General features: G+C 44.7%; 2 long non-coding RNA genes across 2 annotated transcripts; one reads left to right on the forward strand and one right to left on the reverse strand.

Annotated features, from left to right (window-relative positions):
• Positions 1 to 2,340: 2,340 nt before the first annotated feature.
• LOC147019187 (uncharacterized) lies at positions 2,341 to 4,019 on the reverse strand. The gene is made up of 3 exons (XR_015062674.1): positions 3,442 to 4,019; positions 2,798 to 2,996; positions 2,341 to 2,451 (listed from the first exon to the last, which is right to left on the reverse strand). It is a non-coding gene; the product is annotated as an uncharacterized LOC147019187 (long non-coding RNA).
• A 5,694-nt stretch (positions 4,020 to 9,713) lies between these two features.
• Positions 9,714 to 16,989, forward strand: LOC147019188 (uncharacterized). The gene is made up of 2 exons (XR_015062675.1): positions 9,714 to 10,769; positions 15,627 to 16,989. It is a non-coding gene; the product is annotated as an uncharacterized LOC147019188 (long non-coding RNA).
• Positions 16,990 to 25,611: the final 8,622 nt, after the last annotated feature.

Below are 25,611 nucleotides of genomic sequence, written 5' to 3' on the forward strand. Positions count from 1 at the left end.
GACCTTCACTAAACATCGACCACTTCAACCATGTGTATCCATGAATGAGTGACAAAAAAATAAAAAAGGAAGAATAGAGGGAAGAGTGCGAACACATTTTCCTTCCTTTCAGAAAGAAATAGAAAATCACACCTTGGCTTGGCTCAATCAGTCCAGGATAATCTCTGAATATTCCCAGAGGAAAGAATGTCTCCTCACCAAAACCATGACATGGGATTTGTGCGAATATCAAAAATTATTCAAAAATTCAGAAAATTAGGAAATTGGAAGAAAGGAGGAAATTTCTCAAACGCCTGCTCGTTGTACGAGTTATTACACCAAAAAAATATAAATATAACCCCGATTTCAAAATGAAATAAACACCAGGAATGAGATAAACTAAATCGCTCCTTCAGTGATAACTAAACTCTGCGTACACATCTTTACATCATCTTGATCAGATTGTCCTTCAGGGTGGACACCCAATATTCGAGAGAAGATGTCTGAAACTTGTCACGTCGGGGTCAGAATGGACATGAAGAAAAATATCTTGACAGCTAATTTATGGTAATAACCAATATTTAATAATCACACACAATGGCATATTCAATGCAGAAGATGATACCACAATGAACGAGAACCGCTCTCGGTGGAGCACATACCTCCGCCAGGATGAAAAGTTTACGTTTTGTATCCCACTGATCGGCTGGATCTGAATCCGGACCTTAAATAAAAATCTAATCGGCTGGTTCCTGTCACATACCCAACTCATGCACCACGTTTTGTCATAATCCAGCCACAACATTTTTGAAAAATATTTGTCGTTTTGAGCCACATCTTTCAATGGTGAAGAATCACATTAAAATTTTTAATTATTGGATCCAGATTTTCACCAAAATTGAATAATGTCGGCCTTGTCACACACCCAACCTGTGCACCAAGTTTTGTCTGAATCCATCCATACCATCGAGATCTCATGCTACGTTATCGTTTAAGCACAAGCACTCAATGGTGAAGAATCAGGTTTTAAAAAAAATGCTCGGATCTGGAACTTCACTAAAATGTAAAAATTGGTCCTTGTCACCAACCCAACCTCTCTTCCAAATTTCATACAAATTTGGCCATAAGTTTTTTGAGATATGCCGCTCACAGACACAGACAGACAGACAGACAGACAGACAGACAGACAGACAGACAGAGACAAACAAACAAAGAAACGAGAGACAAACAAACAAAGAAGTGACAGACAGGGGTGAAAACACAACCTCCGTCCACTTTCAGTGATGGAGGTGAAAATCATGAGAAAGAGGTTGTTAATTACAACTGACGTGTGATTAAGGCTGTACCCGAATACAAGGATGCAACGTCTTTGAAAGAGAATTGAGAACAATTCAACTGTCGAGGGTCACAATGTTGAAAAATCCAGAATGTCCAAGACCCATCGATATCAAAGCGCAGGCGAGGTGTTATCCTGAGTCTTACAATGTATTTTGGTGATCCTGGATGGTCTTGTGATGGATGGCAAGTAACAGGTGTTATCTCAAGTAGACGATCGTTGTTGAAAGACCGACAACGAAGGAACAAATCCTCAAATACTGAAACCTTATGTATTACCCACTTTACCATGCAGAACATGAACTACAATCATATGAGAACAAACTACAGAGCCCAATGCCAGCTGTGATGAGGAATGTGACAACATGACCACCTTATGGGGCCAGTTGGAAACCCTGTCTTCCTTTTTACAAATATCGTTCCATATTGTGACATATACAGAGTACCCCCATCCAACTAACAAGAAGACAGCAGCTGCATCACTGGTGATGTGTAATTATTTACATACTGGTCTGATAAATGAAACAAGGCTTTTAATCCTGGTAAATGTAACCCTCACCCTGTCATTCCAAAAGAAACATCAAACAAACTATCTAATTCCATGTCAGCCATGGGAAAAGGTTGTCTCAGGAATTTATATGCCTCTACTCGGCTAAAAATGGAAAGATATAACGAACCATTAAATCCACGCCAACTGCACACAACTGTTTTCTTCCTCTTTTCTTCCATTTATGGAACCACGTTTCCTGTGTGTTCCATCCCACTCTTCTGGGATTCAAGTCGGCAGAGCACCACTATCTTCTGTTGCATCATCTCTCACCCACTAACCCCACCCCCTGAATCACAACCCCCACCACATCCTTATCCACAATCATTAAATCCAACAATCGTTACCTGCAGGTTACCGTGTTACCAATCACCCACCTCTTTGTTATACTTGTTTATTCCCTTGCTTGTACATGTTATTGTGCCCACTTGTTGACCCACTCAGTGCATTGTCTTTTAAATCAAGCTGTCCTTCCCTTACCTTGCTCTTCCTTGTGTGTTCTCTTTTCAGATGTGTTGGATTGGACGTTGCACAAGCAGATGGTGACAATTGCCATTTCCTGGATCTTCTTTGTCTTTTATCACCTCCGTCTCCAGACAAAACAAAATACCACATTTATCCCTGTGCTTACAAACCGGACATTTTACTTTTAAATGCAGTGTCAAAGGGCAACAAAATACCAAAGCAAATGTTAACATTGCTCAACTAGAAACGATGGAAACGCCTTTAAAATCATGGGTATATCCTGTGATGAAGCCGAGTCTCTGGGCCGATCACCTTCACATCACATACAGGTCACTCTGTCTGCCACCATCTCCTTTCTGGTCTTGCACCCTCTGCCCTGCTCTGTCCTCCCCAGGTTTCTGCAGGGTGCACGTGGTCTGCCAGTAAAACCCCCTTCTGGTAAAACTCCCAAAATCCAGACTCACTGCTTACCTTCACTCCTTCGTTTTTTGCTCTTTTCCAGCTTGAGGAACCAACTTCCTCAGTCTCTTCAATGTTATTCAAGTCCATCTCTTTCTGCGTTTCCAGTTTTTCCTTCCACATCTGCAATTCCGTGTTTGCGGCTGTATCCATGAACACAGACATTGGATCACCTTCTCCATCTATGAATTCATTTGAACAGGTGTTGAGACTGGTGGAAATATGATGAACAGAGAGTGAAATGTCAACAGACAGAATGGGATGCAGCGGAAAGAGGACAAGAATGCATTGATACAATGCAGGAGGGATGGCAGATAAAAGTGAACAGGAGCTCAGCGGGTGCAGCAAAGCTTCAAGGAAGAAATACCAATCTCGGCAAAGCAGGAAGCCACGTTATAGTGAGGGTCAAGAGTTGGGTAATTTATTGCACTGTACTGTCATGCTGTAAAATTTATTGAGGAAATGGAGAACATCTTAAACTTTCACATGGCAAGACAGAGGGGTGGAGGAGAGGATGAAGAAGAAGCAAAAAGATTCTCGGCCATAAAGGGGTCGTGCGACCAAAGTTCATATAAAAATATGACAAAATAATTAAAATAATAATAAGAAGAACAACACAATGAGCAAAAAAATATTGAAGATGTTGTTCGACTTACAGGTGAAGTAATGTGTGTGAATACTTTGTAATGTTTTCACCAACTCGAACGGGCCGAGACTCCATTTTGTAAGGGATGTGGTTTTGGAGGATTGACGCACATTCAATCCACTCACTTTCAACCAGAACGACAAAAGGCAAAGATCGATGTCAACATTTTAACGAATCGGCATTGTCATGAAATGTTTGAACATTTTGTGTAAAATGATGCAGTCTCTATCACACACTTACCTGCAAAAGGTGAGTTTTTCACTTCACAACAACTTCCATTTGAGGGACCGGAATGATTGTCCCAGACGCTCCTTGACTTAACATCTCTGGATCCCCTGCAACACCTTCACCAGTTGCTTTCACATCTGGACATACTTTTCTTCCATGATACCAAATTGATTGGCCTACAACTTAGGAGATGTTTGTTGTCCTGGAACCACAGAACCAAGTAATATTTTCTCGAATTTTGCGTGACGACTCACGAGGTCTCTCAGGATCCGTAACAACTGTTCATGCACTTCAAGTGGAACATTCTGCTTCAAAATCATTATTTCAAGTTCCAGTTTTTCCTTTTCTGTTGTTAGCATCTCAAATTTCCCAACAATTTGTTTTTCTCTCTTTCTTGCCTGGTATTCTATTTCCTTCTTGTCTTTGGAAACATTATAGACCTGGTTCCTCAGCTTGGTCAGTTCACTGTTGACTTGAGACACCATCTCAAGAAATCGTTTCTGTTTTGCCTCGCACTGCAAGTGCCGGACCTGCGTCTCCCTCTCAGCCTCTCCACACCTTCCAACACCATGGAGACATGCGGCACGTGGTCCTGGGGTTGCCAATTTTCCTGACACGGCTGACTTTCAGACACAGCATGCTTCTGTTGGTCCTCCTTAATTACCTATAAATTCCTTTTTGGCCTTTCCACCTCAGTCTTGTCACACGTCTGGTGCTCCGCTTTTATTGCCTGCAATTCATTTTGCAGAACTTGTACTTCCTGTTGAAATTTCTTTGCTGTTTCTTGCGATGCGATGAATTCCTCCTCCATACAACAAAAAAAGGTCAAATCAGTTACCTCACGGTCTTTCTTTTCCCTTTGCAACTTCGCATCTTCAATTGTTTGAAACTTTACCCGTTTCTCCACTTCAAAATTGTTCGTTGTCATTTCTGTGCAAATAGGGATGTCTTGCCTCTGGGCTGAATACTCCTGTTGTCGTGAATCCTTGTTTGCTGCAACTTGTCGCTTCTCAAATCTGGTACACTCCTCTCTCTCTGAGAACAGCTCTCTTTGCAGTTCTTCAAAGGGAACTGGAACTTTGCCCATCTGGTCAATCTTGTCATTCATCAGTTCCATGTTATGCTCCAAATGTTGCTGCTGGGAAAGATACTGTTGCATTGCATCTTTATTATCTTTCTCCAGTCGCTTCTCAAAGCTGGCATGCTCCTCTCTCTGTGAAAGCAGCTCCCTTCGCAGTTCTTCAAACTGACCTGGAACTTTGCCCATCTGGTCAATCTTGTCATTTATCAGTGTGACGTTCTGTTCCAAATATTGCTGCTGGGAAAGATGCTGTTGCATTAGATCTTTGTTATCTTTTTCGTGTCTCTTCTCAAAGCTGGCATGCTCCTCTCTCTGTGAAAGCAGCACCCTTCGCAGTTCTTCAAACTGACCTGGAACTTTGCCCATCTGGTCAATCTTGTCATTTATCAGTGTGACGTTCTGTTCCAAATATTGCTGCTGGGAAAGATGCTGTTGCATTAGATCTTTGTTATCTTTTTCGTGTCTCTTCTCAAAGCTGGCATACTCCTCCCTCTGTGAAAACAGCTCCCTTCGCAGTTCTTCAAACTGACCTGGAACGTTGCCCATCTGTTCAATCTTGTTATTTATCAGTGCGACGTTCTGTTCCAAATATTGCTGCTGGGAAAGATGCTGTTGCATTCGATCTTTGTTCTCTTTCTGGTGTCGCTTCTCAACGCTGACATGCTCCTCTTTTTGAATGCACAACTCAGATTGCAGTTTCTTCAACTCAATTTCGAACTTTCCGATCTTCCGGTCAAACTCGTTATCTTGCAATGCCACAAATTGCTGCTGGACATGATACTGTTGCGTTGCATCCTTATTGTCTTTCTCCATTCGCTTCTCAAAGCTGGAACGTTCCGCTCTCTGTGAGAACAGCTCTCTTCGCAGTTCTTCAAACTGACCTGGTACATCTCCCATCTGCTCAATGTTGTCATTTATGAGTGTGATGTTCCGCTCCAAATATTGCTGCTTGGCAAGATACTGTTGCATTACATTTTTGTTGTCTTTCTCCTGTCGCTTATCAAAGCTGACACGCTCCTCTTTTTTAAAGCACTCCTCAGTTCGCCATTCTTTGAACTGACCTAGCACAATGTCTTTCTTCTGCTTCAGCATGTCTTGTTGCAATTCCGTGTTCCATGCAGCATCTTGCTGCTGGATGGAATGCACGCATTGTAATAAATCCTTTTTCGATGCCATGTGTTGTTTTTCCAGGTTGGCATATTTCTGCTGCTGCAAGGACAGCTCCATTCGCAGTGCTGCAATTTCCTTGGCCTGTTCAAGTTGGGTGCGTGTCTGTGCAGCCTCAAACTGGAGATGCTGCATCCTGATTTCTTGCTCTGCATGGCATAGCTTGGAAAGCAATTGAAGTTTCTGTTCCTCAAAATTTCTTTCCTCGTTCTCCATCTGCTCAACACACTCTCTGATCTTTTTGACTCTTAACTCAGCTGTGTTCAACTTCGCCTGAGTGTCTTTCAACTGTTGTGCCGATTTTCTCTGCTCACGTTCAACCGTAATTCTCTCGTCAGCCAATTCCTCCTGAAGACTGGTCAGTCTCTGGTTCAGCAAGAAGTTCTCATTCTTCAGAGCATCAACACATTGCATATAGCTCTGCTCTGCTCTTTGACACTCCTGTTTGCATTTCATTCTGAGGTGGGTCAACTCAGAATCATGTTTCAACTGAATTTTCTCTTGTCGTCGTGCATTCAACTGTTGCTGGAGATTGAATTCTGTGTTGAGGAGACAATTCTCATCACGCAACTTGTTCAACCCATCCCGGCAATGCACTATTTCTTCCTCCCGCTTTGTCAAGGTTTCCTTAAATGAATCCTCCACTTCCTTTTTAATTTTGGCTTTCAGCACTTCCAGGTCGTGAACTGTCAGAACATTATCTCGAAGCTGGTTTGCCTCAATCGTCTTTGCTGCGAGTTTGGCAGTCAGTTCCTCAAATATTTTTCTCTTCTCAGCCTGTGCTTTGTCTCGTTCGATGAGCATCTTGCCCACATCTGCCTCTGCATCATTCATTGCTTGCTGTAGCCGAGTATATTGCGTCTTTAGATTGATGTAGTGACTTTTATGATGTTGACACCGCTTGCGCTCATCCATGAGCAACATCTGAAGTTGAGAATCATGTAAAGTTTCCCCAGATGTACCTGGGTGAGGCAGGCCAAGTTGTTGTTGAAGGGGTGAAGATGTTCTTTCCTAATAGATGTCAAAAATAAATTGGTTATTTTTGTTGAGCTGTCACAAATGCTTCACAATGATAAAACAACACTATACAATGTCGTGGAAAAGACAACATCCCAAAAATTTTACATTGCTTTCAGTGAATTGTGTGAAAACATGTCTTCACAACTTGATCACCGACTCAAACAAAATCCACATTCATCATTCGTGTGAACCTTGAAGTCCTCATGGGGTTTGAAGCATTTAATCAACAATCTCCACCTGTTCAGCTCCTCTTGTTTGTCTCTTCTGCTAAATTAATGAAGTTTTTGCCTGAGCTGCTCCTCTGGAAAACTACTCCAATGACAAATTCACATGTCCAGCTCAGGGTTGCAGCAACCCTCTTGATAGGTTGATGCTTTTGCACTTCGTTCCATTGGAACAGGGGGAATGTGAGGTTAGGCCAGAAATTTGGAATTTGTTCATGGTGCTGGCGATAGCTCACCGACTCTTCTCAAAGGACACCATGGGATCTTTCACATCCAACAACTAGTGCTGGCTGCCGGGATGCACAGTTTAACTTCCATCCAAGGACGGCACACACATTTATGAATCACCCTGTCTGTAAAACACCAGGGGGACAGCTTATGGCTGGGTCGGGATTCAAACCCAGGTTGGACAGCTTGGAGATGAGTGTGCGTACCTCTGGGCCATCCTGCAAGCCACCTCTGACAAATGTGGACTTGTAATATTATCAACAGATAAAACGAAATCCTGCTTTAAATTAAAATATATATAAAAAAATTTCTGAAGGACATACTTGAGTCTGGAGTGATCGATCATTTCCATCCTTTTGTTGTTGAAGAACTTTCAGCTTCTTGTCACTTTTACAAGCTTGCTTCCTGGTCTGTTCCAGGTCATTTGATAAAACTTGGATTTTCATATTTCTATGTTCCAAGGTCAGTTTCATTGTACGCAACTGCAAAACCAAGGAAAATAAGAGGACACAAAGAAATAAAATATGGTTCTCCAAAAAGTGAGATTTTTGAGGAACTCAGCGGAGATTGATTTGGAGAAAGATGCATTTAAATCATTTAAGCAATCAAAGTGAAAAGAATCAATCCTGCTGCTGGGACCACCTCAACCAGCACTTTCTGCTGCATGAGTTTAAAAGACAGTATCTTAACCTCCTCCAACCAGCAAATTGTGGTAAGGAAGGTGTGTGAACTCACTGCTAGTCATAAAAACAAGTTTTACCAATGGGAGGATGTGCCAGCAGTCAAACAGACATCTGATGTTCGAACTTGGACACATCTTTTGAACGGCACAAAGCAAGAATTTTGGGTTGGATTTCATTCTCATTGACTGTCATCCCTGCCTTGTGCTGAGCCAAGAACAAGTCATATTGTCTTCCAGCACATTCACCATCCATCCATTCATCCATTGAGACCTGACACTGTGCAGAGCTTTGGTGCTGCCTCAGCAGTCTCCTTGGCTATTGGCCACAATCATGGACAGGTCACCACTCCAACACAGGATATCTGCAAGGTGGCACTCATTTTGCCGACCTCGGAAGGATGTCAGGCAGACTCAACCCCACCTGATATTAATTCAATAGGCGAGTGGGATTTGAACTCAGGATCTGAGGATCCCAAGCCCCACCACCCCAAACATGAAGCAAACATTAACACCAGGCACACATTCACAAAACTTTGAGTTAAGAGCTGCACATGGTTCAAATTAGTTAATATTTTTCATGAAAGGCATGGCATTGCACAAGCAATAATATTTTCTGAGGGAATTTGCAGGATATGTCTGTCCCTGGTCTGGCACTGTTTCCAGCAATGTTGGGGTCAGAGCCACTTATGGCGAAAGGTGAAATGAAGTCGCCTGATGATTTCCTTTTGAAACACAAGAGAACCCCACCTCATAACAGTGCAGACCGGAAACTGTTTCTGTGAGGAACCAGACCAACGGGGTCATGACCTTCTGGACGAACACCCTCCAGTATACTCATGGAAGACCAGAGTGTGTCAGCATGCACTCCCTCAAAGGAGGTGCTGAGATAATCTTCCAAAAGAAACAGTGAATCGAAGAAAATGGATGTTCCGAGTGTGGAAGAAAAATAATTACATTCATGTACTCTCAATTAGAATTGTTTCGTGGACAGTGGACACGTATTGCAGTGCGAGTTCTTTTGCCAAATGCTTATCAGCTAACCCTGTATGTCTCCCCTCCCATTCTTTGGAATGGCAAGTTGTGTATAAGAAGAATTGCTTCGGGCTGATGTTCCAGTGAAGTCCATTCGAATGTTTCAGTGAATTATTCAATGTTCTTCCTCCGTATATACGAAATTCATGATTCTCCTTTGCTATGCTGATCCAACTTGTGGAAAATTGAGTTATTTTCCACCACCATTTTGGTGCCCAAACAGGGACCTGAACCCCAGCAGGACTGGGAACAGCATCACCTGGCATAACAGCAAGCAAGTGGCCACTTAAGATGTTTGCTCTGACTTCAGATCGGATGCTGCATCTCTCAGCGAAACGGGTAACGTGGTACTTTATTGAAAAGAGAGGTATACAAAGGAGAACCTTTTGTGGTAGGCCTGAGAGGATCCCACAGTTCAAGACCGCTTGAGCCTTCGGGGCTGAACAGAGATCAGGGATCTCTCCACGGGGGGGGGGGGGTTCGAGTCTCCACCCTACCTTGAGCGAGTTCGGTACTCGGCTCACTGTGCTGTACTTAGTACAGCAGGCAGAGGGGAAAAGGCCAATCCCCTCTGGCAAAAAAGGAGGGGGGTTGGAGTCCCACCTCCGCAAAGAGAGGGGTTCGAGGCCCAGCTCACTGTTTGATAAAGTGTGATTGTGTGTGAGGGTTATGTGGTTCGAACTCACAGTACTATATAGTTGCTTTATTGCAGTGCTGAACAGCATTTGTTGTGTTATCGCGATATTGAAGTGCATATTTCATGGTATTTGTGACCTGGTAACGATTTGCAGGATGGGAAATGCTGGTGGAAAGAGTGATGAGATTGGGTATCCCAAAGCAACCTGCCCCAGGCCACGCAGAGGGACATGCATGAGATATATGTTTGATAAATACGGACCTGATTCTGTGAGAGACGTTGCAAATTGGTCCGTTTGGACGATGAATAGTAAATTGCCTTTTCCTGAGAATGGTACTTTTGATCGGGATTGTTTGAATCACCTGAGGAAAGTTTTGGAGGAGAAGGGAAAAGACAAAGAGACCTCAAGGTACGTTCCCATTGCGAGATTAGCGGGGGCCGGATGACCGTGCAAGCAATATATCGGCCATGGGGTTCCGAGTTAAGGGCCATTGCCAACGAGATGCCGAAGGTACGTGAGGATCCACAAAAGTTTCAACGAGAGTTGTGTCTGATTGTGGAATGCCATCAGCCGACGAATGTGGACATGAATATTTTGTGGAAATTGATTGTGCCCGAGGGGTTACTCCGACAATTGAAACAAGTCGCGGGATGGCCAAGTGAAGCGCCCGGAACCCGAGACGAGCTCAACGAACATGTCAACAAGCTCATTGACACGGTGACAGAGATAGCACCACTCAAAACAGATTGGGGGAAAATACAAGCGTGCAAACAACGCTCATCCGAAGATCCGTTGGATTACCTGGAACGGTCACGGAGTGTGTATCAGCGTCACTCTGGAGGAAAAGATGAAGAAGGCGTCCCGTTTGCTCATGCATTTATCACCGGGTTGGCAGCAAAATTGCAGAACGAGATCAAGCGAGTGTGTATCGGCTGGGAATCCAAGGATGTGAAGGATCTGATGCCCTATATAACCCATTGCAGTTCATTGATCGAGCAGCATCATGCTGAGACTGAGGCTAAACTGATGCCAACCCAGGTAAACGGGCAAGGAGAATTGGCAAGTGGGAGAACGAATAAGTGTTATGAATGTTTGTTGAGTTACCCGTTTGGATTTCTGTTTGTTCATTGAACTCACTGGAAGTTTGCTTGCTGTGAGACTGTTGCATTGTATTGTGTGGAGGTGTTACGGATTCGTAAATCCTATAGTTTTGTATTGAGAAGTTCCCTCTTTGGATGGATTTGTGAATGCAATGTGATTGGAAATGTGGAGTTTTGTGTTGAGGATGTAAGTTGAGTGTCCCAACCTGGAACTCTTGTGTGTTTGTATTTGTGTCTGATTTGGATGCGCACTGATTTACATTGATCTGCATGTAGTATGAAGTGAGTGTTGAAATGGAGCGTGTGCGAGTCCAATAGATTTCACTGGAATAAAACGTGCTCTGTTGTGTATTGTGACCTGTGAAGCTTATGGGAATGAATGAGTACGGAAAGTGGAGATCAGGATTGGTTGTCACCAAACACTGTGAAGACTCTGGATGAGGTGAAATGCACACGCCGATTTCAGAGGAAAAACGATGACAACTGACTCTTCACACACTGTTACATTTTTGTCATGGACACAAATAACTGGGTATATGTAAGCTTGTATTGAAAGACAGAGCCCTTGCATTGTGCTGCGATCGATTGAGAGTGCAGGGCGGATGTCGTTGAGAGTGTTTTACGACTAGATTGAGAGGTGTGTGTGTGTGTGTGTGTGTGTGTGTGTGTGTGTGTGTGTGTGTGTGTGTGTGTGTGTGTGTGTGTGTGTGTGTGTGTGTGTGTGTGTGTGTGTGTGTGTGTGTGTGTGAATTCAATCTTGGTGAAAATCTGAATTAGAAGCGATTGTGAGCTCGATAAGGAACTGAAGATTACTGTGCGATGTCATACATTAATGTCTTGTTAGAAATGATATTGCAACAGCTAAAGAAACTTCAGGCAGAGAGTTAAAGTGGCCTGGCTGTTTGTGGTTTAGTTACTGGCTCATGATGAGACTACTTTGGCTTGGGGCCACTTGCTTGATGCTGATAAAAACCAAAGTCACGAATCTCCCTGAACGGGCCAACACTAAACTGGAATGTCTGTGCTTTGCCGGCAGGGAAGGATAAATGTGTGTTCCCAGCCTTGGATAGATGCTGAAGCAAGTGTTGAAGTTTTATTTAAAAGCCATAGGGATTTTGGATAAATTGTGAAATAACAATTGTGAATGTGGAATATATTCCGAACGTGAAGTCTATTTCAGAGGCTCGCTATCACCGGCATTATGAGACAAAAATAATTAAATAGCGCTTTGTTCAGTACTGATGAAATAAATTGATGAAAAGTGGGAATTTGCCTCCAATGTCTCAGCCCGGCAAGCTGAGGTCTTACAAGCAGCTGTTCGTATTGCGAGACCAGATTTATGGGTACTGGACCCCCCCCAATTCAATTCATCTGTGGGTTCAAGGGGGGGGGGTAATGCCCCAGAGAAAAAAATGGCCCCAAAAGGCGAGTGCTATTGTCAACAAAAAACCCTCGCGTCTCTCGTGTGCGTGTGTGTGTGTGTGTGTGTGTGTGTGTGTGTGTGTTTTACCCACGGCACAGTTGGGAAGGTGGGGGCTACTGTGTTCAAATGCGTGTGAGAAATGTTTCCAAAATTTTGATTTGAATCATAACAATTGTACTTAAAATGTGATCGAAATATAGAAATGTGATCGATTTGATGTTTAGCACAAAGGGCGATTCACAGATGATGCATGATCCCTCGGATGGACGTTAAACTAGGCGTGCTGTCTTCATTAGTCTGTGAATGTTAAAGTTAATGGATGACATTGGTTGATGGATGTTAGACAAATTCCTCCCAAAACTACTACTGGGAAGGCAATTGCAAACAACCCAGTGTAACCACATTTGATCGATTCAGGCAGGAAAAAAATTAATTGCACATATGAATGAAATAATGCTACCTCTTACAACGATTGATCTGTTAACCAAGTACATCAACTGGTGAAGAAAATTGGGTTAAAATCCAGACAAAGCTAGTGCTCCTGAGATGGCTTGTGTACAGACTGGCTGTCCGGTGCTCCTTAAACACACAGCCATTGCAGGCCTTATCAAAAGAACATTCCAATCCTTCGCCTGCCAAGGTCAAGCTTTCTGTCTTGGAAGCGGACAGAAATACACATCTGTTGTCTTCATATGGGCCTCTGTCTGTCAGGGTAAATTCATGATTTAATTGGACAATTTTATTTATTGTGACAATGATAGACCATAAAGCTGATGAAGCAAAATTGGATAAATAATGTACTCAAAAGGTGGAGTTTTAACCCAATGGCCATCAGGAGTAGCCAATCAGGAGAAAGAAGGACCAGTTGGGAGCTAACAGCAGGTATCATGTCATGATGCTAACAGCAGTTCAAATCTCCCATGCTTCCCCCAAAACAGAGAAGAACTTCCAAAGAAAAAAAGATAGGGAAGGTTCTACCGAGATAGCTACATGTACGGACGGAGTGTTTTGAGCTGCAATTTAAATGCTATTCGCCTGATGACAACTTTGACAAATGATTTGACAATTTTTGTACACCTGTTTAAAAACAGAGGTTTAAACTGTATTTATTTGTTTTGAGAAAGGAATGGATTTGTATTTAAAAGGTCAGAGGACGTGATGAGATGGCTAGTGTATCTGAGTTGGTTATATTGCAGCATGTTGCTGTTTTGGTGAAAGAGAAGTGGATAAGATGGACAATGTCAGAGATTTAAAAGGTTGATGGAATTGTGAATGGTGATGAGAGAGGTTGGTTACACATTATTTTTCCGAGATATTTCAGCTCCATTGACCATGAAAGAAATGGATGCTCATCAGATTGATGAAACAATATTAGCATTTGGTATAAATAAATTGTTTGGAGAAATTTGGTATTTCTTAACCATATTGGCAATTTTGTTCCCAAATGTTTCCAAATGGATGCTCTGCAGCCAAAGTGTGGTCTGCAGCTCGGCAACTCGATGTCAAGATGGCCGAGCATCGTGGAACTCTTACGATGAGGAAGTTCACAGAGCTGAGAGCCCAAGAAAGACTTCCAAAAGAACCACCCTATGACGGCAATGATAGTCATGCAACTTGTTTAATTAGTGTAATTTTTACAAGTGATACTCGTGATAATGTCTGCATACGCCGGGTTTGTTGTCACCTGCATAAACATGGGGAACAGTTCATAACTAATGGAAGTTGTGTGCGGTAACGGAGTTAATTACTTTCAGACTCAGCTCATTAAAAAAGAAATAGGAAAAGGGAACTCATTGAGAACGCTGGAAGCACATGATTTTTGTGTTCATTGTGTCTTTTTCTCCATGACAATTCATCATGGTATTCGAACAATCATGTTTCTTTTGGTTATAATTAATATCAACTTTTGTTTTGAGATTACAAATAGAGAAACCTTTTATCATACAAGTCTCGTAATCCTAATTTAAATGTATTAGGGTCTCCAAGTGATAGAGTTTTCTCCAAATTTGTTTTTCTAACTTATTCTTGAATGGATCGAAATTTGCGGAGTAATTGGAGTCCGTATCTTTAAACCAGTAACTTGGGACACATGTGAATGATTGGTTATATCCCAGTGAGGTTATTGATAACTTGTAGTGATTGATTGATATATTGTCAATTACTGTAGCGATGATTCCGAAATTGATCTGTTAATTGAGGGTTCGTGAAAAGTCACTGCGAATTGAATCGAGATAATATATAAAGTTGAGGTTCTTACAAAATATTGAAAGAGGGTCTCTGTTATTAAATTGATCGACAGATTGGTCAATATTACATATTAGGAATCATAAGTTAACTGCAAGGACAAAACAGCATGGTATTTACATAACCATAATGCAGAATGGCTGGAAGAGTGGCGAGACCAACAGCCATTATGAAATCAATGAATGGAATTAGGTATTGTACCATGCACTGTAAATGCTTCCATATTTTGTGAAAAAAGGATAAACAAGAATTATGCGGAGTACAGAAGGAATTACCATGTGAAATGAATGCTAAATCGGTCAGTGGAAGAATTATATTATTGAAAAGAGTGCGATGACGCCACAAGCCAATTTAAATATTACCTGTTTTATCTGTTTTCTGATTACTTGGGCAAGTGCATGATTTTTATTAAGTGGAACTTCTTGTACGTTTACTTAACTAAGTTGAGGTATTTCTGACACTGACTTGACCATCTTTCATCAGCACGGAAGTACTAAGTTAGCTGGGAAAATAAATAAATAATGGCAGTTGCTCTGGAACTGCTTGTGAATGAACTGTGGATTGTTTAGCAGATATGAATGTTGAAATTATTGCAAATGTTAAAATGGTAACTGTGCAAAATCGAATCGCTTTGAATTCGGTACTTGCTCCAAAAAAAATGGAACCTGTCCTCTTGTTGGGATTGAGTATTGTGCTTATCGCTCAGACAAATTAAAATACATTGAAGAAGAAAGAAGGAGCTGACTTTCATAATTATTGTACAGATGATGGAATATATTTCTTGACTAGAAGGGACTTTTTTTAAAGGATGGTGAAAATAATTGTTGATTGCAAATTGGAACCTTGATAAAGACTGTTCCCCTTTCTACATGGAAATAGCAAATGAGATGAATGTTTTTGAGTGTTCATGCAACTGAGATTTCTGTATATTTTGGCATGTCGTTTTGGTGTGAAAAACAAGGATATGAAAGGGATAGAATTTTGATATCACAGATAATTATCAATTATAATGCAAGTTAAATGCTTCTATAAGAACCTTTGTCAGTCTTATTGAAATACACGAGCCCATGACGTTTATTGATTGGCATGTTTAATCGATGCTTAACCTTGATTCTGTTTGTTTCGGAGTGTTGAGAGCAGTTGAACTATGCAGTGTATGATTTCATCTGATGAAGCTTTGGAAGAACTTCCACCGAAAGATTGGACGATGGGGAGAACACAAATTTGGGTGATTGGGCATTCAACACTTGATTATGACACTACCCCCTTCCTGAGGAGAAAAGATGAGCATGTTAAAGAAAAAGGGGGAAAAAACCCACTGAAGAGAAGGTTGGACAAGTCAAACCACAGCAAGGCAAAGACTTTACGTCGCCGTAGCGTGGTGCCTATCTGGAGGAATGTCCCCAACCACACTCACAAATTGCTGCTCTGCAGATACATCGTGAACTTGCCGTGGTTGCACAATGCACAACAAAGCCCCTGAAGGTCCACACGGCGAGTTATCTGCAACATGTGTTCAATGGTGCGAGTGGGGCTCGTGCAGCCATCGCGGCTGCCTCCAACATGCATAGCTCGCTTGGTGAATCAAACCTGATTGCACAAACTGCTGCTACGAGGCCCCAAACTCTGCTGGGGCTGGATCTCTGGGTCACCTCTCGAGTCCTTTTCCTCTCCAACCCAGTGTCGGGCCCAAGCTCGTACCTGCCAAGATCTTCCTTCTCTGCAGCTCAAGGAGTGCCTCGACTCTGTTTCCCGTTGGGTGCTGCTCGATCTACACCCTGACCTACTTATCTTCTGGCCTCGAGTAGCATTTCTTTTCGATTTGTGACACATGCTGATGAACAGGCCATGAATTAAATGGAAACACACTCACGAACCTGGCTGGGACACTATTGAAATGGTCGTCATCCAGCATTCTTCACCCATGAGCACTCGCTGCCATTGTTGATTGAACTTGTGTAACGGATATCTTTTCTCCTCTCGGAACGGGGTATGGTGATCATGTGTAATATAATTATTCAAATTTTCTTGATATGGAAAAAAGGGGGGAATGTGGAAGAAAAAAAATTCTATTCACGTACTCTCAATTATAATTGTTGCTCGTGCTATATAAATCTAATTTTTATGCTATAGTTGAATTGGCTGTCAGTTATGTTTCCCTTTTCCCAAGAGTCTTTTAACCTAAATATTGATAAAAGGAATGTCTAACTATGAAACAAGGTGACCTGGTTGATAACACTGCAACTTTTGCCATGATTATGTCATTCTCTCTTTCACCCAGTGGACACATATTGCAGTTTGAGTTCTTTTGCCTAATGCTTATCAGCTAACCCTGCAGTTCTCCCCTCCCATTCTTTGGAATGTCAAGTTTTGTATAAGAAGAATTGCTTTGGGCTTATGTGTCAGTGAAGTCCATTCGAATGTTTCAGTGAATCATTCAATGTTCTTCCTCCGTATATCCAAAATTAAAGATTCTCCTTTGGTATGCTGATCCAACTTGTGGAAAATAGAGTTATTTTCCACCTCACGAGTAACAACACAGACAAACCTGGAGATCTCTTATTACTGCGGCCAAGTTGTGGTTGCGACAGGTGAGATGAGTGATTTTTTTTTTAATGTTGTAACCAATGTTTTCCCATGGAAAGGTAATAGAGGTAGTGCACTTATAAGGTGCACCATCACTGGAAAGGTCAGTAGGCCAAGTCTCTCGTCTGCTAGTTTTAGTTGATGGACGTTAAAGATCCCAAAGTTTAAATTTGTGAAGAGTTGGCAAGTTTTTTTCCATTTCTACGAAAAAAATCCAAATTCCTACCTCCTTCAGTAAAATGTTGGCCTGAACACGAAATCCAAGAACACTGCTCACCTCCCCTCATTGTTCCTCTTTTATTTCTCGCCTGCAGAATTAACTTCCACATCCTCTTCAATGTCATTCTTCCCTCCAGTTTTTCAAGACAGCTGTTCAGTGCCATCTCAGATTGTCCCCAATCCAAAACCATGATCTTTTCTACCCTCGTTAACCCCACCCAAATCCGTCCAAATTTTCAAGTTTTTCCTCCTTGGAGTTTCCTTCTCCACTCATTCTCCATTTTGCATCCTGTTTTTTTCGATTACACCCTGATCCGTTCAGTGTGCTCGCTCTTCCACGAGCCTCGACTATGGAAACAAACAAAAAAACGCATTAAAAAACAACAATTTTTTTTACTATAATTATGTGAACTGTCAAGAGAAGAGTCTCCTGTATTAACCCATAGATATATCTTGGTTGCTGAAACTTGATTGCAGATAGAGTCAATAAATTGTGGTTGTGAATAAATAAACATCTCGTTTGAATGAATGACTCACTTGAGCTTGGAGTGACGTGACGATTCCTTCATGATGCTGGGACTCTCCTGTGGCAAGCCACTCAGTGCCGCTTCCTGACCGATTCAGGTCAGCGAGCTTGGCATTGTTTTCTTTTATTTGTTCCTTCAACTGATCAACTTCACTTTTAAGATTCTGGAGCAAAACCTTTCTTCTATCCAGTTTACTCTCGAGTTGCTGGACCATAAGTGTTTTAGCATCCAGTTGCCGCTTCATCTGATGAACAAGACGAGGTGTAAAATATGTCAAGATGATACATTTTGAGTAAGTAATGAGACAGAGGTTGTCATAAAGAAGTAAAATAAGAGCTTGATGTACAAGTTCTATCTTTACACTGCTGTCGTTTTCAATCAAGCACAATGCAATTACAGCGATTCCTGTTGGAATGAAGGTTGGTGGTTGAGAGGGAGAAATTGGACGAGGAAAATCTTCCAATATGGTCGGAGAGGCAATTGTGGGGCACAAAGGTGTAGTTGAAGTGGGTTCGTATTTCAATCAATACAAAACAAGAGATGAGGATGACTATCTGGAGGTCTTGGTTCTGGTATCGTTTGGTGTTGCGGTCAGGGATCAGAATGCCTCACGTTCCGACAAAGCAAGTGAACCCCTCACCTCATTTTTCAGAGTGTTTTGTTCCTCCCACATCATTTCCATTCTCTCCTCTTTACTTTGCTTCTTTTTTCTGAAACGTCGAAATTTCCTCTTTGACCTGTTTGCACTGAGGAAGAGGGAGGGGGTTGAGGGTGGAAATTGTGGGGTAGGGGGTGGGGGGGGGGGGTAGTGCTTGAGTGTAATGTCTTTTTTACCCCCCCAATATTACATTTTTATCCAATTACACAGGGGTTAGATGACAGTAGAATGAGCTTCACTTCACAATCACCTCCATTTTACACCAAATTGTTTGATAGTCTGAAATCGCTTCTGATAACCTGATCCAGTACGTCTTCTCACTTCCTCCGACATGACCCCATTCATGTGTGTTAAACTTCATCTTTATACATGGGAACAATCGATGCATCGTTATCATTCCTTCCTCTCCCAGTAATCTAACACGATTACCCATTGTGCCATGATGTGAATTGGGATGTCAAAATATTTCCGAAAGTGGCCGGTCGAGTGTGGCAGCTTTCCTTCATTCTCTGTCTCCCTCTCTGGCAATGGCCTCTCTCAAAGGAAGCGAGTTTGGACTCGCTCGGTTATCAAGAGGATTATGGAATCAAAAATTCAATTTGGGGCAGTTGATTCAATGGGAGATTATTGAATGCTTCTCTCAACTGAAGATTATATGGAATTGGGTTCTTGTGATTCATATCAAAAAGCATGCGAAAAGGAAGGATTCCTTTGGAACTCTTCATGCTATTCTTATATTGGTACACTCACTTGCTATGATGAACCTCAATATTTCCCTGATCTGAACAGGTATACTACAAACAATCAGGACCTGCCAGACATACCATGTATTTTCATGCAAACATTTTGCTCAAGCCATTTCTCAAACTCTCCATCAAAAGTGAGCAGCCATTTTCTTACCATGCCGAAGTGGCTGGTTCATTGCTCGTCGAAGAGGAAGCAGATTCTTTTGGAGTCTCTTCCTGAGAACTCCTTTTCTGAAAAGACTTCTTGACCTTTTTCCAAAGTGAAGGCATCTGTTCATCACCTTTTGGTGATGGCGTTTTATCCCTCTTTCCCATTCTATCCATGGTTACCTGCAAAAAAAAATTGAACGAAATTATAAATACGAGTGCGGGCGCGTACGTGCATGGCCATACATGCAAAAATAAATAAATAAACTTTCAAACCGCGTGCCAGAAACAACAACCACACAGGCCGTTCCTTCGCTCTCGCGTGCCCGTACGTGCGTGGCCGTACGTGCAAAAAAAAAAAACTTGTGACATCAATCGTGATGTCATGGCACCGTGTCCTGAAAGTGCATGCCCATGAGTGCATGCACGTGAGTGCCCGTAGGTGCGTGGCCGTATGTAATTGTGACATATCAAATGAAGAAGAGCTGTGACGTCAATCGTGCAAAAAAAAGAAGAATTATGACGTCAATCGTGACGTCATCGCACCGTGTCCTGTCATTGGTTGGCAAATAAATGGCGGTAACTTGGGAACCGCTTGTCCGATTAATATCAAACCTTGAAAAAACATCCACAGGTCCCCAGCAATATTCCTGGCAAGTTTAAATTAGATCGGACCAGTGGTTGTCCAGAAACAGCGGTCACAGACAGACACACACACACACACACACACACACACACACACACACACACACACACACACACACACACACACACACACACACACACACACACACACACACACTGCTGGAATTATAGATAGATTATGGAGCTGAGGGTGAAAAAAAAAACAAAGAAAAACAACTGTGTTTTCAGCCCATTTTCTTCAAAATTTTTTTTATTATTAAACACAAGAAAAAGAGCAATCAGAGATTGCAGACCCTCACCAGGACTTGTTTTGTGTAATTTGGTGTTATGTAATTAATAAGACAATTAGAACTGCCACTGCATAACTGCAGGCAGTGATGACCGTGTACCAAGACATCCCGCTTTGATGCAACCCCACCTGACCCTGACCCAGAACATTTTTCATTCTTATTCAATTGAATTTAGAATGGGATTAAAATAAATTCAATTCCGATCAAATGGAAGACCAAATAACGACAGTCCTGCATTGGAGTAATCAGAAGGAACCCAAACAAGCAAAAATAAAATATTAAGTCACCAGGAGAACCTGGATGGCATTCACATTTCAGCTGCTACTCCTCTCCCCTCAAACCCATGCAGGTACAGCCAAGTGAGCCTTATTCAAAAAAACACCCACATCAAAAATAAAAAAGGAACATCGATTCCCCATCATTGTTGAATTTTTTTTCTTACATCCAACATGGCTGCCAAACCGTGTAACTTATCAATTATTCCTGAACAAATTGTACACGCATACCTTGGGGAACACGTCTATGAAGTTTCCCTTTGATCTCCCAGCCGTTCTGGAGAAGATAATTAATGTTTTAGGGTAAATCCAATATGGCTGCCAAACTGTGTGACCTATGACATGATACGTGTGAACCTTTTATTCATCATGGATAGGCGGTCATATGTAGAGAACATTGTACTTTACGGTAATTCCACATATCGACGGTCCCCTGTGCCAGTGCGCATGCGCAGCCTGACCCGGAGCCAGGGATGTTGTGGGTGTTTCAACCTGTTCAATACTTGTTTGATTATTGTCGTTCCACGCTAATAAAGTGGTCGAACAAATTGAACTCTGTTCTTATTTATAATCAAACAACTTGATGCAGTCGAGTAAAGATCGTCGGTGCTGAGGAGGACGCGACTGGGTGAAAACGGACCACGAGAACGTCGACAGTGAGTTTGGATTTCTCGGGTACTGTACCCAATCTTCGCCCCCAGGACACTGTACACACGTGTGCATCACCGAAAATAGAACGTTTACTCCAGAATAACTGTTCCTATGGCGCCGGTGGAAGCAGAGTGCCCGATCGAGGGTTGTGACTATATGGCTACACACGCAGAGGCGGCAGTGGTGGCCGCCATGTTGAGTATACACGCCACTGTGCACGTCGCCGCCCCCAGGGCGGCGAGCTCGAATGCCAAGATGGAGAAACTCAAGCGTCCCTCCATAGCACTGGCCGGAACGGGCGAGGCCTGGTCGTACTTCATAACCCGCTGGGGCGAATACAAAACAGGTACTAAGCTTGTCGGACCTGACATAGTCGCACAGCTACTGGAGTGCTGTGAGGAGGAGCTGAGAAAGGACCTCACTCGCGCGGCGGGTCGGAGCCTCGTGGGCAGCGATGAAGAAGACGTCCTCGCCGCCATGAAGGCACTCGCCGTCCGGACGGAGAACACGATGGTAGCTCGAGTGGCCCTGTCTAACATGCGGCAGGGACACGAGGAGCCCGTCCGGTCGTTCCACGCCCGCATCAAGGGGCAGGCGGACACGTGCAAGTATGAAATGAAGTGCACCAAGGCGGGGTGCGATCAGGTCAACGACTTCACCGAAGAGATATTGCGCAACGTGGTTGCCCGTGGCATCGCGGACCAAGCAATACAACTTGACCTACTCGGTGAGAAGAACCAGGACATGCCATTAAAGGACATGATAGAGTATATCGAGGCCAAAGAGTCTGGAAAACGCTCGGCATCGCGCCTGCTTGACACTCAGAGCACGGACGCGATCAGTAGTTCGTATCGGTGGGGAAAGCGACAGGACGGCCGCGCCAGAGTAGGAGCCAGGCCGGAAAAACGGAAGGCCAAGCCCGAAGGAGTATGCATCTACTGCGGCGAGGTGGGCCACGGCAAAACGCCTCAATGGCGCGCCAGACGCGCCGAGTGCCCCGGATACGGTAAAAAGTGCCGGAAGTGTGACCGCCAGAATCACCTCGACAAGGCGTGCCTGGGCGGCCGATCGGCAAGACCCCCATCGAAGGAGACCGACGGGATGTACGACGAGCAGACGGCAGCCTTCGTCGAGCTATGCACGGTCACCATGGCCAGCACAGAGGACGAAATGCGCACGCTTCCCCTCGCTCACCACCTGTACGATGATATGTGCGATAAGTGGATGAAACGCATATCCGACCCGCAGCCATACGTCAACCTCACTCTCACCAACAAGCGCGAGGATTACAAAGCGCTGGGTTTTAACCTCCTGAAACACACCCGCGCGGTAACCCTACCCGCTATGGCAGACACGGGTGCCAGAGCTGCCTGATCGGCATTAAAGTCGTCCAACAAATGGGCCTGAGTACCGAGGACCTCATACCTGTATCCATGACCATGAAGGCCGCAAACAACAGAGGAATTCGTATCCTCGGAGCCGTGGTAGTCAGATTCGCCGGTAACAGTGATGACGCTCGGAGATTGGAGACGCGCCAAATCGCGTATGTGACGGACTCTTCAGACCGCATCTTCCTCTCCCGCGCGGCCTGCATGGACCTGGGAATGATCTCGGACAGATTCCCGACACTCGGAGAGGTGAATCTGACAACCTCGGAATTGTGCGACTGCCCGCGACGCGCGGAGCCGCCGACCAAGCCGACCGCACTCCCCATGCCAGCGACCGAGGCCAACAGAGAGGCACTACAGTCACATTTACTCAGGATGTATGCTCAGAGCACATTCAACACGTGCCCACACCAGCCACTACCGAGAATGACCGGCCCGCCACTACGTCTTATGCTCAGTGAGAACGCGACACCGGTTGCCCATCACACTCCCATCTCCGTGGCCATACATTGGCAAGATGAGGTAAAAGCAGGCCTCGACCAGGACGTTCGGCTCGGCGTGTTGGAGGAAGTACCCGTCGGCACGCCGGTGACATGGTGTCACCGCATGGTAATTTGCGCGAAAAAGAATGGCAAGCCGCGACGCACCGTCGACTTTCAGGCCTTGAACAAGCATGCGTTCCGCGAGACCCACCACACCCAATCCCCGTTCCACCAGGCGAGACGCGTACCTAACGGGAAGCGCAAGACAGTATTCGACGCATGGAACGGTTACCATAGCGTCCGCCTACACGAGGACGACAGCCACAAGACGACCTTCATCACTCCATGGGGGCGCTACCGGTACCTATCTGCCCCCACAAGGGTATATGGCATCGGGGGACGGTTACTCACGACGATACGATGAGATCGTCGCGGACATTGGTAACAAGACCAAGTGCGTAGATGACACGCTCCTATGGTCAGACACGATTGAGGGGAGCTACTTCCAGGCGGTCCAATGGCTGGATATATGCGGCCGGAATGGAATCATCCTCAACCCGGAGAAGTTTGTCTTCAGCGCACCCACGGTGGACTTCGTGGGCTTCACCATCACCATGACCGACGTGCGACCGTGCAGCCGCTACCTGGAAGCAATCCACGATTTCCCACAACCGCGTAACATCACCGACGTCAGATCGTGGTTCGGGCTTGTCAACCAGGTGGCATACGCCTTTAGTATGGCCGAACGAATGCAGCCATTCCGGAAGCTCCTGAAAAGTGGAGAACGCTTCCAGTGGTCCATGGAGTTAGAGGACATATTCCGCGAGTCGAAAGACGTGATCGTACAAGAAATCGAACACGGTGTCCGCATATTTGACAAAACTAAGCCAACATGCATCGCCACGGACTGGTCGAAGGAGGGAATCGGATTCTGGTTGCTTCAAAAGCACTGCCGATGCGTGCCAGTTAGACCATTTTGCTGCACTGATGGATGGAAAATAACCCTGGTCGGCAGCAGATTTACACACGCGGCAGAATCCAGATACGCGCCCATAGAGGGCGAGGCTCTCGCAGTCGCGGACGCCTTGGACAAAGCGCGCTACTTCGTACTGGGCTGCGAGAACCTGATCGTTGCGGTAGACCACAAACCACTGCTGAAACTCCTTTCGGACAGAGCACTTGACGACATACCCAACCCCCGCCTCAGGAACCTCAAGGAGAAGACCCTGCGTTATCGCTTCCGCATCATACATATCCCGGGCATGAAGAACAAGGCGGCAGATGCCATGTCGCGCAGGCCAGTTGGCACCACGCGACCTCCACTCATGAACCTTCCAGATGACAATGCCACCATAGCGACCCACCTCCAACCAAGCACGCACACCGACGTCCTGTCCCTCCTACGCCAAACTGAGCCGGAGTATGACGACGACGTCGAGGACAACCTGGCATGGTGTGCCGCGGGCCTCGAATCATTGCGATCAGTAACATGGGATCGCGTCAGGGAAGCCACCAGCAGCGATGGCCATATGCACATATTGGAGGGAATGACAATGAACGGCATCCCCGACTCAAAAATCGAGATGCCAGAGACAATTCGCGACTATCACCAGTACCGCGAGAACATTACATCGACAGATGGAGTGATCCTATACAAGGACCGAGTAGTCATACCACCCTCACTCCGCGGCGATGTGCTGAGCGCCCTACACGCTGCCCACCAGGGCGTATCAATGATGACCGCCCGCGCAGAATCCTCTGTATTCTGGCCAGGCATGTCGGCCGACATCAGCGCCACTCGGAAAAACTGCGAACACTGCCACCGGATGGCACCATCACAGCCTGGAGCGCCACCAACTCCACCTATCCCGGTCGTTTACCCCTTTCAGGCAGTGTGCTCGGACTTCTTTGTACACAGGGGTGCACACTACCTTGTGACAGTGGACAGATACTCGAACTGGCCGATCATCTCAAAGTCGACGGGTGGCGCCGCCGGACTCATAAACCACTTACGTCGCGCCTTCGTGACGTACGGGACACCAGAAGAGCTTGCGTCGGATGGGGGACCGGAGTTCACCTCCACCGAGACCAGGTCATTCCTGCACAGATGGGGCGTACACCACCGCTTGTCATCGGTGGCCTTCCCTCACAGCAACTGTCGCGCGGAGATTGGAGTTAAGACAATGAAACGACTTATCACGGACAACACCAGCCCGCAGGGAGAACTTGACACTGACGCTGTGCAGAGAGCGATACTACAATATCGTAACACGCCTGACCCTGACACGAAGATCTCCCCGGCAATGTGTGTCTTCGGCCGCCCGATACGCGATTTCATCCCAATTATCCCCGGGAAGTACAGACCGCACGACACTTGGCATGAGACCCTGAAAGCGAGGGAGGAGGCCCTCCGCAAACGTCATATCCGCACAGCCGACACCTGGGCAGAACACACCAAACGCCTTCCGCCACTTGCTGTAGGGGACCAAGTCCGCGTAC

The sequence above is a fragment of the Eptatretus burgeri genome, chromosome 10 (genome assembly GCF_056783735.1).
Source record: "Eptatretus burgeri isolate ZD-2024b chromosome 10, Ebu_testis_v1, whole genome shotgun sequence".
NCBI lineage: Eukaryota > Metazoa > Chordata > Myxini > Myxiniformes > Myxinidae > Eptatretus > Eptatretus burgeri.